Source organism: Ictidomys tridecemlineatus, chromosome 11, assembly GCF_052094955.1.
Source record: "Ictidomys tridecemlineatus isolate mIctTri1 chromosome 11, mIctTri1.hap1, whole genome shotgun sequence".
NCBI classification, from domain to species: domain Eukaryota; kingdom Metazoa; phylum Chordata; class Mammalia; order Rodentia; family Sciuridae; genus Ictidomys; species Ictidomys tridecemlineatus.
Genome location: NC_135487.1, coordinates 24,573,822 through 24,592,001, shown reverse-complemented (window position 1 = coordinate 24,592,001; position 18,180 = coordinate 24,573,822).

The window sequence follows — 18,180 nt, the reverse complement described above, 5'->3', positions numbered from 1 at the left end:
AGACTGGATATTTTATAAAGAAAAGAGGGTTATTTCAGTCACAGTTCTCGAGATTCAAGGGTATGGTGCAAGCATTTGCCTAACTCTGGTGATGATCTTCGGCTATATCACAATAGCAGGAACAAGTTTGGAAGAGACCACATGGTGAGACAGGAAGACAGATTCAGAGGCCAGATTTGCTCTCTTTACAATAACCCACTCTCACAGGAACTAAATGGGCTCTCAGGAGTAACTACACTGAACCCTTCTGAGGATCACCCCCTATGACCTAAGGAAGTTCCCACTAGGCCCCACCCCTTAAGGGTTCCACCATTTCCCAACACTGACACCTAGGGGACCAAGCTTCCAGGACATGAAACTTTGGGGGACATTCTCAGACCTCATCTATACCGCTATATGGGGTAACATATAAAAATTAATATACCAATGAATAAAATGATAAAGTAGATAAATGCCATAAAGGAAACCAAAACATTATTAACTGCCTTATATATTTACAATCTGTTTCTTCCTCCCAAGAAAGTATTCTCCTCATTCCAATGTAGTTGGCACTTAGCTTCAGGAAAGCAAAAAAAAAAAAAAAAAAAAAGCGGAGGTGGGGGTGGGGTGGAGGGAGAAGGTAATAAAAGGGTCCAGCAGCTTTTGGTACACTTACATCCCTTTCTCTCCCTTTTACATGGCCTGTGTATTATGTCCATTGTTGTATTTCTTAGTGAAGGTTCCTTTTTTTTTTTTTTAGTTGCAGGTGGACACAATTTATTTTATTTTTATGTATTGCTGAGGATGGAACCTAGTGCCTCATGCATGCTAGACAAGTGCTCTGCCTCCAAGCCACAACCCCAGCTCTCCTTGTAATCTTTTGACCACGTCTTTGCTATTGTCCCCTTAACATTCCATTTAGGAGCTGGAGGACTTTGGTACAAAGCATTCAGCAAAGATAAGGGTGAAGTAAGGCCTGGATTGGCTCAAAAGGGATATCTGATGTACTTTCAAGTACAATTGCAGTAATGTGGTTAGAACAAGAGCTGTATTTCAAGGTATTGAAACTCATGTTTCTTTTTCTGTGTGTGTGCTGGGGGACAGGGACGGCTACTGGAGACTGAATCAGGGGCCCTCTACCACTGAGCTACATCCCTCAATCCTTTTATATTTTGAGATAGGATCTCACTCAGTTGCTGAGATTGGTTTTGAACTTGTGATCCTACTGCCTCAGCCTCCTGGGATTGTTAGATGTGAGCACTTCTTAATACAAAGCTTCTCAGGAGTTAAAAAAAAGAGTTTGTTTTCTATTTCCTGAAATACATTTTTTTTTGGTCTGTTATTTTTCCCCCTTTTTATGAAAAAAACAACTGATTTCAGACATCTGGAATTAGGTAATTCCTTGAGAATTTTGAGAAGAGAAACATTGTGCAAGGCAATTTTCTTATGGAGTTGGATAAAACACTCCAATAAAAGAGGTTGGAGGTGCTCATGTTTTAGAATTAAGAGGTTTTGAGCTTTTTTTTTTTTTTTTTTTTTGAATCAAGGGTTCTAGTCTTGGGAGGCTGAGGTAACTTTCAGAAACAACAACTTTTTTTTTTTTTTTTTTAAACCCTAGGGAAACGGTGCTGTTGGCCAAGGAGGTCCCCCCCCTGCGTAGGGCTGGGGCAAGTTCCGAGAGGAAGGGAAGGGCGGCCGGCTGGGGAGTATAAGGGGGGACTGGAGGAGCTAGGGAGCTTGGTGGCGCGGTGGATTTAGTCCAGTTTTATGAATATGCTGCTCGGAGTTTCAGGCCATCGACCCTTAGAGGCATCCCTTGCGTGCCCGTCTGCATCTTCTCCTACCAAGTAACCCGACCAACTGTGAAAAACAGGAGCAGGCGGTCGGGATCGCCCGCGGGTCAGCGGCACCGGGTCCTGGCTCCCCGGGGAGCGCAGCCTGCACGTGGCTCGGGTCTGAACGCCGCAGGCTGCGGAGGCTCGTGGGGGAGGGGTGGAAGGTGGACGACCGCGGGATTTGGGGGACTCTCCACTTACCCCTTTGGCTTACCTCCGCTTCTCTGGTCTTTCGCCCTCCGTCCAATCAGGCTTGTTTTTGTTTAGAATGCACCCCCCTCGGTCAGCCCCAGCCCCCCAGCTGTCAGCCATCCACCAGGCCTGACGCATCCTGAGGTCTGGTTGGGGTGGTTCACAAAGAAGCCCCAGGGGAGGAGGAGGATGCACTTAACAGGGTCTGAGAGGGTGTGCGAGAGGGCTGGGAAGAGATGCAGGGGCCTGGGGTGGGAGACTGGAGTCCGGCTTCCCTGAATCTCCCTGGATCTCCCTCCTTGTGAGTAGTGTGCCAGCAATCAACCCCAAAGAGGATGCGCTGGGTCCATTAGGGTGGGCTAGCAGAGAGGCCTTACATGAGCCAGGATAACACTGCAGACCTCCTTCAGCGGACACAGCCATGGCTCTAGCCAGCCTCACCGTACTTCACATTTACCTCGTGTACTGACCACATGTGAATTTGACAGATGAGGGAAACAGATTCCAAATTTGTCTTTTCATTTCTTATTGGTATAAACTCCCGGAGGGGAAAGGGAACTCATTGACCGAGCACGTCTAGTTGAGACGACCTGGGGACCCATACTTCCCCCACTACCCAATTGACCGCCTCTCCCCCCACAACAGTGCTCTGAGGGAATTACTATCATCCCCGTTTACAGGTGAGGAAACTGAGACTACTAGTCAGGTAATTCATGAGAGCAACATGACTATTATGCATCTGTTCCAGGAAGGTGGGATTCAAATCCAGGCCTGTAGACATTCTAAAGTGCATACTTTTTTTTTTTTTTAACAGACTTTATTTAATATTTATGAAACATTCATTAAGTATATGAATCCACAGGCTGAATTTAAGGGTGAAGGACGTGGTCCCTGCCTTCAAAGAATTCACAGCCTTGTGGAGGAAACACACCAGGGTGGGGACAATTGAAACACAATAGAGAGTGATTAAATACAATGAGGAACCAAGAGCCTGGCATTTTCGAGCCCCAAAGAGCAAATGATTGGATCTTGCCTGAGGAAGTACATGGAAGGTGGGCATTAATCAACCAATGTCCACTTCATTTGTGGTCACATAGAGTACAGAGAGACAGAAGAGTGACAACTTGAATTTTGGGTGGGCACTCAACTTGGTATGTATTATCTCATTTAACCCTCAGAGCCTCGATTCTAGGCATGCTGCCTCCCGTGTTGTAGGCCCCTGAGTGGCTTCGTTCATGGAGCCTTAGGCATGTTCCACCAAGATGCCAAATGCCTTGAGCAGTGAAACTAAACCTGGAGATAAAGCCCTACTCTGGTCCTGAGAGGAGGCAGGTGAGGCAAAGGCTGACACACTGCAGTCCTAGTGACAAGGAGGGCATGGCCAGCACCCAGCCTGGCCCTCATTGTAGTGTCTCCAATGCCAGAGGCTTATCCTCTTTGTGCTCTAAAGGATTTTGAGAGTCAACCTTGCTGTCCCTAATGGCCCCTGCTCTGCATAAAATGCCTGCCCCAAACCAACAGACCTTGATGATCTTGCCTGTTTTGCCCTGCCCTTCCAGATTGTTCCCTCATGTTCTTTCAGAGGAAATGTCACACAAGCTGTGCTTCCATTGTGTTCTTCCATGCTCAAGCCAGTGAGGTTATTTTTAAACCTGACCCTGTCTAACCAGCATCACCACAGAAGTAGCCCCAGTTAGGATCTCCAGAACTTGAATGTCACAATGACAATAATAACCAGCTCTCATGGAGGATGTAGAAGCCAAGGTCCTGTTAAGTTAGGTTACTTAATCTTCTAGCCACCAGAAGAGGTATAATTATCCTTATTGTTTTATAAATGAGAGAAAAGGAGCTCAGAGAGGTTCATAAACTTGTCCAAGGACAAGTGGCCTGAGACAGGACTGGGATGGGAACCTGACCGGTTTCACTCAAGTCAACTTATGCTGACTGAGAATGAAATAGGAAATATCAACACATATTTCGATTAGACATTTACAGTTCACTTTCTGAATCTGTAGCTGCTGAGTCTTGGCAAACACTCAACACCCTTAAAGGGAGTTTAACTGATACTAGCAAAAATATAAAACAGGTAAGTCTATCCTTGGCCATGCTACGGGTTTGATTAAGGAGAAAACTTAGATTTTGCCCTTTCATAACATATGATTAAAAAAACAATTTTATGCTGGGCATGGTGGCACACGCCTATAATCCCAGTGGCTTGGGAGGCTGAAACTGGAGGATCGTGAGTTCAAAGCCAGCCTCAGTAACGGCGAGGTGTTAACCAACTCAGTGAGACCCTGTATCTAAATAAAATACAAAATATGGCTGAGGATATGCCTCCGAGTTCAATCCCTGGTACCAAAAACAAAACAAAACAAACCCACCAATTTTATGTTAAAATAATTTATTTTAAATTAATATAATGACTAAAGGCAACATTGAACTGTTAGATTTATAAATCTTCAATAACACATTCATGTAAATAATTTTTACATTTCTCCATTTAATTAGTTAGATACATTATTTAGTTTCCCTCAAATTGACCAGTGTAAACTGGATGCAGTGACACATGACTATAATACCAGCTATGCCAGATGCAGAGGCAGGAGGATTGCAAGTTCAAGTCCAGCCTCAGTAAGATCCTAAGCAAGATCCTAAGCAACTTAGTGAGACCCTGTCTCAGAAAAAAAGGGGAGGGGGATAGGGATGTAACTCAGTGGTAAAGCGCCCCTTAGTTCAATCCCCAGTACCAACAAAACAAAACAAAAATAGAGCAAGCACCAAGCACAGAGTCACATGCTGTAATCTCAGCTACTGCAGAGGCTGAGGCAGGAGGATTGAAATTTTGAGGCCAGTCTCAACAATTTAGTGAGATCCTCAGCAACTTAGCAAGACACTGTCTCAAAATTAAAAAGAACTGGGGATATGGCTTAATGGTAAACCACCCCTAGATTCAATTCTGAGTACCAAATAAATAAGACATTCATAACTTGGGATTCTTACTTTTTTGCTTGGTTATGAATTCTTGTATTTTATGTTTTTTTTAAAAATCTACTTAGGGCTGGGGTTGTGGCTCAGTGGTTTTGCCCTTTCATAACTTACCTAACATGTGTGAAGTACTGGGTTTGATCCTCAGCACCACATATAAATAAATAAAATAAAAGGTATTGGGTCCACCTACAACTAAAAAAAAATTTTTTTAAAAATTATATTTATAATATGTTTCTATTTAGTGACTTAAAAGATTTTGTTTCTAAGATAAACATTTTGGGCTGCTATTTGTATGCACTTTTAAAGTAACATTAGTGAGCCCAGGTAATCTTTACTTCCTTCTAAATGAAGATGCCCAACTGTAATTAGTTGTCCCTATTAGCTGGATAACTTAATGTTTAAAGGTCTGCATTAGGACTCCTACAGGTGTAAATCCTAGTTCCACCACTTAATAATTGTGTGTCTCTGGCTGACTTAAATTCTCATTACTTCAGTTTCCTTATCATAAAAAAGGAGGAGGAACGTGAAAAAAAAAAAAGTCAACATTTATGGGGTTGTGAAAATTAAATGAGCACATAAGATCCATTTTAGAATATCTAGAAATTTTAGAAAATTTGAAACCCAGAAATCACACAGCCCTCAGTAACCCAATGTATAGCAGCTAATCCCAATGGTGCTTTTATACAAATTAGAAAAGATGTCTTGTCCTCAAAGTTGTCTTAAGGACATCAGGTGTAAACCAGGATTGTCCTGTGCAAAACAGGATATTTGGTCATCTTGCTTATGGAGGACAACATAGGATGTTTTCAATTTGAAGTGATTACTGATCATGCTGAGATGATAAATTTATTTAAAAAAAATTCTTTCTGTATTCAGAATTTAGACTACATTCCAGCACCAAGCAGGCACATGGAAGATATTTGTTCAATAATAATGAATTGGGAGCTGGGGTTGTGGCTCAGTGGTAGAGCGCTTGCCTAGCATGTGTGAGGCACTGGGTTCAATCCCTAACACCACATTAAAAACAAACAAACAAACAAAAAAAAAACTTAATTGTGTCCATCTACAGCTACAAAATTTTTAAAAAATAATGAATGGGTGGGGGAAGAATGAGAGAGAGAATGGACTTTGCTAAATTCTTTTCTAAAAGCTATATCAGTATTGGCTAATTTCAATTTTTGTTAATTTAAATGAAAAATTATATTCCTTTTAATTTACACTTTTGTAATGATCAGTGAGGATGAATATTGTCCATGTTTGTTCATGTATTTTGGTTACTGGGATCTTGATTTTTTTTTTTCTTTTTTTTTTTTAATACTAGGGATTGAACTCAAGGGCACTTAACTACTGAGCCACACCCACCAGCCTTTTATGTTTTGAGATAAAGTTTTGCTGAATTGCTGTGTGCCACCATGCCCAACAATGATTTTTGTAATAAAATAAACAAATTCTTTATATATTAAGGATATCAAATACTAATATTTCTTTGCAAATATATCTTCAGTTTGTTTCATCTGTGTTATTGTTTTGGTCCCCTGACCCACCCATGTAGAGATTTCTAATCATGCAGAGAAATTTATTTCTATTTTGCTTTGTAATTTATTCTCTCATATTAAATCTAAGAAATTCCTATACCTGACAGATCTGATATTCACTTCTATTTTTCTTTTTGTGGTGCTGGGGAATGAACGCAGGGCCTTGTACATACGAGGCAAGCATTCCACCGGTTGAGCTATATCCTCAGCCCTTCACTTCTCTTTTCTTCTTGTTCTTTCTGTCTGAATTTCTTTTGAAACTAGGCATACGTCTTTAATCCATCTGGATTTGATTGTATATGTATATAAATATCTATATGTAAATATGCTTGTATTTATGTATAATATATATTTTGTAAACTTGTTATTCTAATGCCTTTTGTTAAATATTTGTTTCCTTTCTCATTGATTTCTGATGTGCTCTTATGGTAAAAATACATATATATTGGCTGTGTCTCTGAGCTATCTTCCTCCATTTGGTTCTTTATACTCCAGCCTTTTTTGACCCTTAAAAAAATCAATCTAAGTCGTAAGTTTAGGGGAATTTCAAGAGTGGTAAATGCCTTCAATACGAAATTAACTGTGTGGAAAAATCATGAAGGACCTTTACAGAGCACTGTTAAGAGGTGACAGAAATCAGGTCACTCATCATGGTCATGTCAGGTGAAGACCTGAAAGGGTCCGGTGAAGCATTGGAGGAAGAGACCACACAAGAGATTGGCTTCATGCAATTGGCAAAGGGGATTTATTGATTCAGCATGCTGAGGTTCCAGGCTCACTCAGGAAGATAGAGCAGCCCAGAGCCCAGAGCAGAGGTCAAGCAGTGCTTAAGTACACTTTTTGGGGAGGGCGGGGGGCTTTGCATACATCATATCAAATCATCATGAGGCATGGGAAAATTGAACAACAACTCCGAGGCATGATTAGTACATTCATTGGCGGGAACAGACTGGGCAGGGGTGATTGGTCACTTCTAAGTAGGGTACACATTCAAACTGATTGGTTTTAGGGCCTCAAGGACTACGTGACATACTACACAGAATCCCAGGTTATTAGACAACCAGTGGAAACAGTGGAAATATTTACTGGGCAGTTCCAGTATTGTCCTAACAGCTACAGGGATTACAGGTTCTGGGGGTAGCAGAGGAATTTTAACAATACCTAGTCTTTTACTTTTTAACTCAGGCCCTGCAGCTTGGAAACTTTACAATGCCCGGTTTTTTACACTTTAACTCAGGCTTTGCAGTTTAGAATCAGCTTAGAAATTTTACCTTTACAGACCAAGGAAGTCCTCTCTTTGCCCCTCATCCCCATAAGGAAATGTACAGATAGATAAAGAAGTAGTTAAATAAATGACTACAAACACAGCATGTTATCCCTAAATAAAAGCAAGCAATAACGGAGTAAGACACTGCTGTTAACCCAGTGTTCCTATTATTGAGAGAGGTGATCTAGATACTGATTAGATATGCTGGAAAAATTGGCCCTGCATTGAAATCAACCCTTCAGGAAGGCTATTTGCTTGGAGACTCAATAACAATGGAGTAATGGAGGGTGTGCAGCTAGCTGCTTTCCAAGAAGATGGAGGAAGTGGCATGGCCACTGAGACACCTAGTGGTGAAGATTTTCTCCACACCATTAGAGTTTGCCAGTTGGGCCCAACCAGGAACCACTTTCTTTTTGGGTACAGGGCTGAATTTGGGGAACTTAGATGCCTTCCTTTCAGCTCCCTTTTTCTGTCCCCAAACAAAATAATGTCAAGTCTCTGTTGTGTGAATGAAACTACAGAGTCAAGGGCTGAGAGATCTGGAAAATGAATAGTCTCAGAAAAATGGAAGAAGAGAGAACACATGCTCACCAACACCAGGGTTTCTCAAGCCCTGGGGTATAGTTGAAGATGTAAATTTAGTCAATTCAATTAATATCCATTAGGGAGCAGCAATGTGTTTCATCAAGTGTATTATCTCCATCCCCTATCCTTCTAGGTCTCATAAAAACTCAAACCAGAGGATAATTATAACTTTCATTTATTGTAATTATAGTGTTTGAATTGTAAGTTCACCTACATTCAGAGTACCACAAGGTGAAGATTATTCTAGATGCCATTCAAGCATGATAATTCACCACCCATTTGAACTACAGAGTTGTGTTTAATATCTGAAATTAATCATTTAAATCTGGGGACATCCTTCAATGGTTGAAAAACAGAAAGATTAATGAGTTCACTCATTCATTCATTCAAACACATGTGGAGTATCTCAGCATTGGGCGCTGGGGATTTGATAGTTAAAAGAGAACCTGTCATGGCCCTCAGCATCTGTTTCAAGTAAACAATTTACTAAGTCTCCACAGCAAAGTGCGATGAGTGCTATGAGAATCTAAGTACAGGATGTTAATCAAACGAAGCAACTTGATTCTTGGGTTCACAGAAGGCCTCCAGACAAGGTCAAGCATAAGTAAGTCCTGAAAGATGGATAAGAGCTAACCAAAGACCAGGAATACAGTGGCCAGGGAGAGATTATTTCAGGTGAGTGCATAATAAATTAAAAGAACTAAAAGGCAGGCAGTGTGAGTAGGCAAAGAATACAAGAAGGGAAGAGAAGGTTCCAGAGGTGGTCAAGGTATGAAAAGACATCACAGAAGACTGTATTTTCTCTTAAGGACTTTTTTCTTTATGTGGTGGGATCTCATTATGTTGACTAGGCTGGCCTCAAACGCTTGACTTCAAGCTACCCTCCTGCCTCTAAGTAGCTAAGACCCAGAGAGTGCCACTGTGTCCAGTTAGTGAGGAGTTTGGAAGTGTGGAAGCATCAGATTCACTGTTGAAATGATAATTTTGGTTCCTTCCTGGAGAATAGAAAGAGGACAGCAATTGGAAAGACCTAGGCTCCTGCTAAGAAATTGTCACCAAGTTATCCTGGATGACAGTGTAGGTGATTTTTTTCATCTGTAAAATGGGGGAAAACAGTACCATCTCAGAGTTATAATGAGAATCCAATATTAAGTAATTACTACAGTGTCTGGCATAAAGTAAATAATCAATTAGTTTTGGCTATTGTTATGATACTGGCTATTATTTGAGGCTGTTCTTTCCTTCCTTCCTTCTGACCTTCCTTCCTTCCCTCCTTTTCAGTACTGGAGTTGGAACCCAGGGTATTGTATATGCTAGGCAAGCACTCTACCACTGAGTTGTATCCTCAACCCCTAGATGTTTCTTGTCATATTGAAGAATTATCCTTTCAACATACTCAAACTTTCAACAATAGGGATGGAGCGAGTGTGATATTTTATTCTAGAAATATAGCCATTACTTGAATCTTTTATGATTAACATGTACATAATGTAGTACTTGTGTGTGTGTGTATGTATGTATATATGTGTGTATATATCTATATCTATATCTATCTATCTATTGCAGTGGCTCAGGTTTATAATCCCAGTGCCTCAGGAGGCAGGAGGATTGTGAGTCCAAAGCCAGCCTTGTCACTTACCAAGGCTCTAAGCCTTCTTTTTTTTTTTTTTTGGTGGTCGTAGGGTACTGGGGATTGAACTCAGGGGCATTCAACCACTGAGCCACATCCCTAGCCCCTTTTTGTAATTTATTTAGAGACAAGGTCTCACTGAGTTGTTTAACTCCTTGTTTTTTCTGGGACTGGATTTGAATTCCCGATCATCCTGCCTAAACTTCCTGAGCCTCTGGGATTACAGACATGCACCTGGCTTGGCCCTAAGCAATTTAGCAAGAACCTTGTCTCAAAATAAAAAAATAAAAAAGGGCTGGCGATGGGACTCAGTGGTTAAGTGGCCCTGGGTTCAATCCCTGGTACCAACCAAAAAACAGAAAACATTAATAACTGAACCCAGCCATCAACATGCAGAATAAAAGAGCAAGAACTCTAGCAGAGTGGAAATTTATAAAAGAGCTGGAAATTTAAAGAGCTCTGCATTCAAACCCCAGCTTCTTTCATTGTCTGTGTAATACTGTGAAAATTATTTAGTTTCTGTAAGCCCCAGTTTCCTAATCTATAAAAGAGGATTACCTAAGGTTAGGGATGTAAATTAGTGGCAGAATAGAATAGTACCTAGTTCATAGGATTGTTGTTAAGGGTTAAGATAATGTTAAGTGATGAAGTGCCTGATAAAAAGTAAATGGTCCCTAACTGGCAGTAATTCCCACTACATGGACTGAAGAAAATCAGCACATATTTATATCCAGATTAGTCCAGATGTGGTTGACATAATCTGATTTTTTTTTCATTACTGCGGACTGCCCCAAGGGGTCTACCTGCCATTGAACTATACACCCTCAACCTGACTTTTCTTTTTTTTTTTTTTTCAATAGACAGCGGTTCACTAAGTTGTTAAGGCTGGCCTCAAATTTGTGATCCTCTTGCCACAGCCTCCCAAGTAGCTATATAATCAGAACATTTTAAATTTTAATATTATTTATCTATGTATTCATTTGGTATGAGTGATTAAACCCAGGAGCACTTTACCACTGAGCTACATCCCTAGCCTTTTTTTTTTTTTTTTTTTTTGAGCCTGGGTCTCTCTAAATTATGAGAATCTCACTAAGTTGCTGAGGCTGGTCTCAACTTGTGATCCTCCTGTCTTAGCACCCCGAGTCACTGGAATTACAGGCACACCATTATGCCCAGCTATGTGAACAATTTTGAAAAAAACTGTTAAGAAAAATTTTGTGGTTTTTATTGCATCAGGAAGTATTAAAACATCTTAACAACTCAATATCTGGGCGGTAAGACAGCTGCTTTCTCTGCCACTTCTTTGCATCACTAGATCAACTTGTCAGTAGATTAAATTTTATAAAAAGGAGAAAAAAGAAAAAGGACAGCTTTTTGCATATAATGATACAACACAACTTCTTTTTTTTTTTTTAAGAGAGAATGAGAGAGGAGAGAGAGAGAATTTTTTTAATATTTATTTCTTAGTTCTCGGCGGACACAACATCTTTGTTGGTATGTGGTGCTGAGGATCGAACCCGGGCCACACGCATGCCAGGCGAGCGCGCTACCGCTTGAGCCACATCCCCAGCCCACAACACAACTTCTGTCAGATGCAACTAGTCTAGCATTCAATTACCACCCAACACCTTGGTGGCAGAAGTGCTCTCTGCCTACTCACACAGTGGCCTGCTGATTTGTGTATGATATTTGGAGCAACCGGAGGAATGTGATAATGTCTGGAAGAGGAGGGAGAAGGAAATATAGCATTAGTGCCTGTACAGGAGGAGATCACCTGACTTGTGCAGGACAAGCCTAAAACATCACTGGTGCAAACCAAAGTATCACTGATGTTCTTTCATAAGAATATCTGGTAGAGGGGCTGGGGTTGTGGCTCAGTGGTAGAGCGTTTGCCTAGCACAAGTGAGGCACTGCTTTCAATCCTTAGCACCACCTAAAAATAAAATAAAGGTATTGTGTTTATCTACAACTAAAATATATATTTTAAAAAAAGAATAACTGGTAGGAAAAAACTTCATTATAGAATCTTCATTGGCCTTGAGCTGGTCCACACCCATGCTCAAGATGCAGGTATCTGGGGTGGGCTGATGGGCCTACATGAGGATGTTGTGCTGGATTTTCTGGAATGGAAGACTAGACAACTTCTCTACAGTGGCAGCTTTCATCTTGAACTGCTAACTTCTTTGTATGTGTGTGGTGCTGGGGATTGAACCCAGGGCTTGTGCAAGTGAGGCAAGCACTCTACCAACTGAGCTATGTCTCCAGCCCGAACTGCTAACTTCTAATGTAAGGCAGGAGGGGGTCAATATAAATTGCACCTATTATCAAATAATTGATAGGAATATTGAATGAACCTGGATCTAACTTGCTTCCAAATTGGCTTGTCTCCCATTCTGGCATGTCACCAGGCCTCAGTGACATGTGAGACACTGGCATGATCTAATCTGATATATATATATATATATATATATATATATATATATATATATATATATATATATAATTAGTAGTAGTATTGAATGACCCTAGAGAGCTCCATGTGGCCCTAAGCCACCAGAACAGAGGCACCCCAACACCCTTAATCTCCTCAGCTCTTCTGCTGAAGAATTTGGCCTTAACAATGACAAGCTGCTTTGGGAGCTTTCCCTTCCCAAACTCTGTAGTAACTTTTGATCGCACTACATCAATTATGGGAGCAGCTCCAGTCTTGTTTAATCTGAAATTTAATAAATAAATAAATATATTGATATTTTATATATAAAATATAACATTATATATATATATTTGTGGTGCTGGGGATTGAACCCAGGGCCTTGTGCGGGAAGGAAGGCAAGCACTCTACCAATTAAGCTATGTTCCCTAGCCCCTTAAATATATGTACTTTTAGTTGTTGATGGACCTTCATTTTACCTATGTATTTATGTGCCGTGCTAAGAATCAAACCCAGCAAAATAATATTTTAAAAGAATTATTCTCCTGTTCTAAATTCTCAAAAATAATTAAAAGCTTAACGAATATTGAATTCTATCAAATGCAAAAAAAAAAAAAAGTTAATGCTAGGGATCAAACCCAGGGCCTCATGTAATATACCACTAAAGCTGTGTCTGCAGCTACTTCCAATATCTTAATAATTTTTGTAATATTAAGATTTCCTAGTATTCTTAAAAGACCCGTTTACTTGTGATGCATCATTCTTTTACTTTAGTGTTAAATTCAAGGATAACTTTCTTTTACAAATACTACAAATTTCTTAGAATATACTAACTATACTTTTATTAATGAACTCCTTTTGTCATCTGGGCAGTAACACTCAGCTGTCTTTAGGTCTGTCACTTATTTGTTGATAACAATAACTAGTCTTTACTGAGCACTTAGAAAGTACTAAACACTTCTGTGGGTGTGAAACAAATGGTGAGAATATGAATTGGTCACTCTTATTATACTAATGAAATTACTTATTTTAATCAAGTCATGTTCGTGTCCTGATTTTATTTATTTGTTGTACCAATGATCATTGTGATACTTGAAAAAGAAAAAAGAAAAGGAAGTACTAAACACTTTATATAATCTTTAAGACTTCCCCAAAGTGGGTGTACTCTTAGGAAGCATGTCAGAAAAAAGGTGAAGGGTCCTGGAGGCTGAGGCAGGAAGATTGAAAGTTTGAGGTCAACCTGGATAACTTAGCGAGACCGTGTCTCCAAAAAAATTAAATAAATAAATGAATAATAAATAAAAAGGGCTGGGGATGCAAGTGGTAGAGCACTTGCCTAGCAAGAGTGAAGCCCTGGGTTCAGTCCCCTGTACAGCAGGACACAGAAAGTGAAGGATCTTGGGACATCACCCAGGAGACAGAACCAGAGCCTGTTCTTCACTGTTATGCTTTCATTCATTAATTCAACAATTATTAAGTTTCTCTGTTCTAGTGTCTGTGTGAAGTGCCATTGGTACAGCCTTTAAGAACCCAGACAGCCTCAATCTAATGGGGGCCAAACAATAGACAAGTGTAGAAACACAGAGAGACGCTGTCTCACAAAAGAAATGCAGTTGGGTGCAGTGCTACTTGGGAGGCTAGAGGAGGAGGATCGTCAAGTTTGAGGCCAGCCTGGGAAACTTAGTGAAAATCTGGTGACAAGAGGGCTGGAGATGTAGCTTAGTGGTTTATCATTTATCTAGAATCTGTAAGGCCCTGGGTTCAATCTTTAGTGCCACAATAAATAAGCAATTAGATAAAAATTTTTAAAAAGATACATACAAATTGTTAAGAAATTTTTCATGTACATCATATACCAGATGGCGAAAAAGAGAGGGAAGGCCTACTTGAGATGTGATGATTGGCAGCAAAGACTTCTTTGAGCGATCAAGCCAAGATAGAAGGAAGAAGGGAAAGTAACTGAAAAAAGGAGTCGGGGCTACACCTCAGGCTGAGTAAACAGCAAGTACAAACAACCTAAGGCCAAAAGCCTTCAGATAGAACTGGGGATGGGAGTGGCTCCACTGCAAGAGAGTTTGTAGGAGAGGCCCTGGGTTCTGTTCCATAGCACACTGCACATCAAAGCATGCAGATGAAGACACTTGATAAATCTTAACTTCAAAACAGACAGGGGCTTAGTGAGTTTGGATGGAGGGAGGGAACTACAGTTAAGACTGGGGAAGAAGGCAGATATCAGATCAAGTCAGGCCTTGTAGATTGGGTTTGGATTCTTATCCTAAGAACAATAGAAGCCACAGAAGGCCTTAAGTAGGGGAAGCAAATGACATTTGATTTTTTGTATGTGTGTGTGTGTGTGTGTGTGTGTGTGTGTTTACTGGAGACAATAAATGGTTGCAATAGTTTAGGTAAGAGACAGGTGGGAAAGATTGGGATGTAATGGTAAAGGTGAAGAGAAGTAAATGGATTCAAGAAATACTTTGGAGATTGAATAGATTTTTGGATTTTATGAAATTGTTTTGAATAACTGAGTGATGGTATTTTTTATTCCAGGGGAGTTTTGGGAGAGCAATAGGTTAGGTTAATACAATCAAGAGCTCTAGGTTGGACATACTAAATCTGATATGCCAACTGAGTGGAGATATCTAATAGGTAATTGAATGTCTGAGTTGGAAACTCAGAGGAGACACCAACTCTGGAAATATAAATTTGGATATTTTTAACATTTAGATGGTGTTTGAGTCTGTAAAGAGGTTATCTGGGCAAAGAGAAAGCATTGTTAAAAAAAAGGCCCAGAACTGAGCTCTGAAATACCTCAACATTTAGAGGTCCTACCAGGGAGGAGAAGAAATGATCAGTAAGGTAGGAAAAAAATTTAAGAAGTAAGGTGCCACAGAAGGCAAGTGGAGAAGTGTTTTGTGACAGAGTGCCATCGTTGTTGAATGTTGCCAACAGGAAAAAGGAGACCAATGTAGAGAAGTGTTTATTGGGGGTGCACACCTGTAATCCCAGTGACTCTGGAGGCCCAGACAGGAGGATCACAAGTTCAAGGCCAACCTCAGCAATTTAGCAAGACTCTTGGCAAGTTAGTGAGACCTTGTCTCAAAACTTAAAAAAACGAAGGGAAAAAAAAAAAAAAAACACCTCAACAAGGGCTGGGGATGTGGCTCAAGTGGTAGCGTGCTCGCCTGGCATGCGTACAGCCCGGGTTCGATCCTCAGCACCACATACAACAAAGATGTTGTGTCCGCCGAAAACTAAAAATAAATATTAAAAAAAAAATCTCTCTCTCTCTCTCAAAGTAAATAAATAAATATACATAAATATATTTAAAAAAACAAAAAAACACCTCAACAACAACACAACAAAATGGGATGTAGTTCAGTGGTAAAGTACCCCAGGGTTCGCTTCTCAGCACAAAAAAAAAAAAAAAATATATATATATATATATATATATATATATATATATATATATGATTTGGCAAACAGGGACTGTTCATATCATTGATAACATTTTAGGCAGAACGGTGTAAAGAGATTAGGATGCATTAAAGAGGAAATAGAAGTTATGAATTAGAGACCATGCATATAGACAACTTGTTTTAGAAGTCTTATTGCAAAGAGGAGTTAAGAAGTGGGAGGATAGGATAAAGGGAAGGATTTTTTTTTTTTTTTGTAGTGCCTGAGATGGATTTCAGGATCTGACACTTGCTAGGCAAGTGCTCTACCATTAGCTGCATCCTCAGCCCTATTTATTTTTAGGATGGTAATGATCCAACAGAAGTAACCATAATACCATAAAGAAAAAACCTTGAGAAGGCTTGAGTGGGTGGAATCCATAGCACAAGGGGACAAAAAACATATCTTTCACAGTATCAGGAAGAAAAATAGAGAAATTAAGGCAAATGCAAGCAGGTTTGTGACTTTCCTATTAGATGGGAATATTCCTCTCTAATGACTCCTATTTTTGGAAGGAAATATGAGGAGAGGTTGTTATGGAGGAATAAGAGAAGAAAGTGGAGGGTTTTGAAGAGAAAGCAAGGGGAAAAAACATCTTTGGAAGTGGAAAAGTGAATTTATTAGAGAAATGCAGTAAGATTGTCAGGTAAAATCTCATGCCCTTCTGAGGCTTATGGGCAAGAATTTAATGTGAAAGCTTCAGGTCTCATTAAAGATGGTGAATTGTTGGATTCAACTAGGATTCAGGTTATACCAGGATTTTTTTTTTTTTTTTTTGTACAGGGGATTGAACCCAGGGATGCTTTACCACTGAGCTACATCCTCAGCCCTTTTTATTTTTTATTTTGAGATAGGGCCTCACTATGTTGCTGAGGCTGGCTTTGAACTTGGGATCCTTTTGCCTCAGCCTGGGATTATAGACACATGCCACCATGTTCACCATAGGTTTCATCAGTTTAATAGAGAAAGAAAATAATAACTTTATGTGTTTTTAGGTAATTATAACATGTAAAGGTAATATATTTAATGGTTTGGAGGTTTTTAATTTATTGTTTTTGGTTTTTTTTTTTTTTTTTTTGCAGTATTAGGTATCCAGTCAGGGGTGCTCTACTACTGAGCTTCATCCCTAATCCTTTTAAAAATTTTTATTATATTTTTGGTTTTGGGATTGTAGCTTTACCACTGAGCTACATCCCCAGTCCTTTTTTTTGTGATTGAGTGTTGCTAACTTGCTCAGGCTTTGAACTTGTGATCCTCCTGCCTTAGTCTCTCAAATTGCTGGGATTACAGAAGTGCCCTGCCCCACCCCACTCCCCAGCAGTTTGGAGGATTTGATGAGCTCCAAATGTCATGAGGTTACTACTGTGAGTCAGAAGTAAAAAAGAAGTAGTAATAAGTGAGAGGGATGCTCGAACTAAAGATTATAGATATGGCGTAGTTATTGGGAATAATAAAACTAGGAGAATGTGCAGAGGATGGGGGAGTAGAAAACTAAAACGGGATAGAAGGAAAAATTGCTCGCGGTGAGAAGATAAAGAATTGACAGAGTGCTTGGTGGGTCATCCACATGGATACTGGGTGATGAGCAGAAGCAGAAAGGAAGACAAGGAGCTAACACTGAGGAAATATCTCCCAAAAGGTCAATATGTGGTAGTAACTAGGAGCAGTATTTAAAGCTATGGCTAGCCAAGAGTGGTGGATCCTGTCTGTAATCCCAGCTGCTGGGGAAGCTGAGGCAGGAGGATCACCAAGTGGCAGGTCTGCCTGGGCAGTTGAGCAAGACCCTGTTGACCCTGTTTCAAAATAAAATTTAAAAAGGCTGTGTGTGTGTTTCAATTGTAGTGTGCAAGGCCCTGGGTTCAATCTCCACCACACACACACACACACACACACACACACACACACACACACAGCCCTTCTATCTTTTTTGAACAAAGCTTACACACCCACTCCAGCCTAATGCAAACTTTTTATACAGTATTCCTATGAGTTTTCCAAGTAAAAATCAGTAATAGTGTGTTTGGAATCGGTAAATTTTCTCTAATGCTCAGCACGAGATAAGGGTAGATAGTGTGTACTGAACTTAACTTTAAAACAAAGGACATATGTCTTTTTGGGCAAGAATAGCTGACCACTCTTAAAGGTAAACAAGGAAGAAAGGAGACCTCTAATGCCTCTCTCCCAAAGAGCTGCTAAGGCCCTGGTTATTTGCTTTTACAGAAAAATTGACCTGGCATAGCCATTCAAATTTCTCACAGCAAATCACAGTGGCCTAGAGCCAA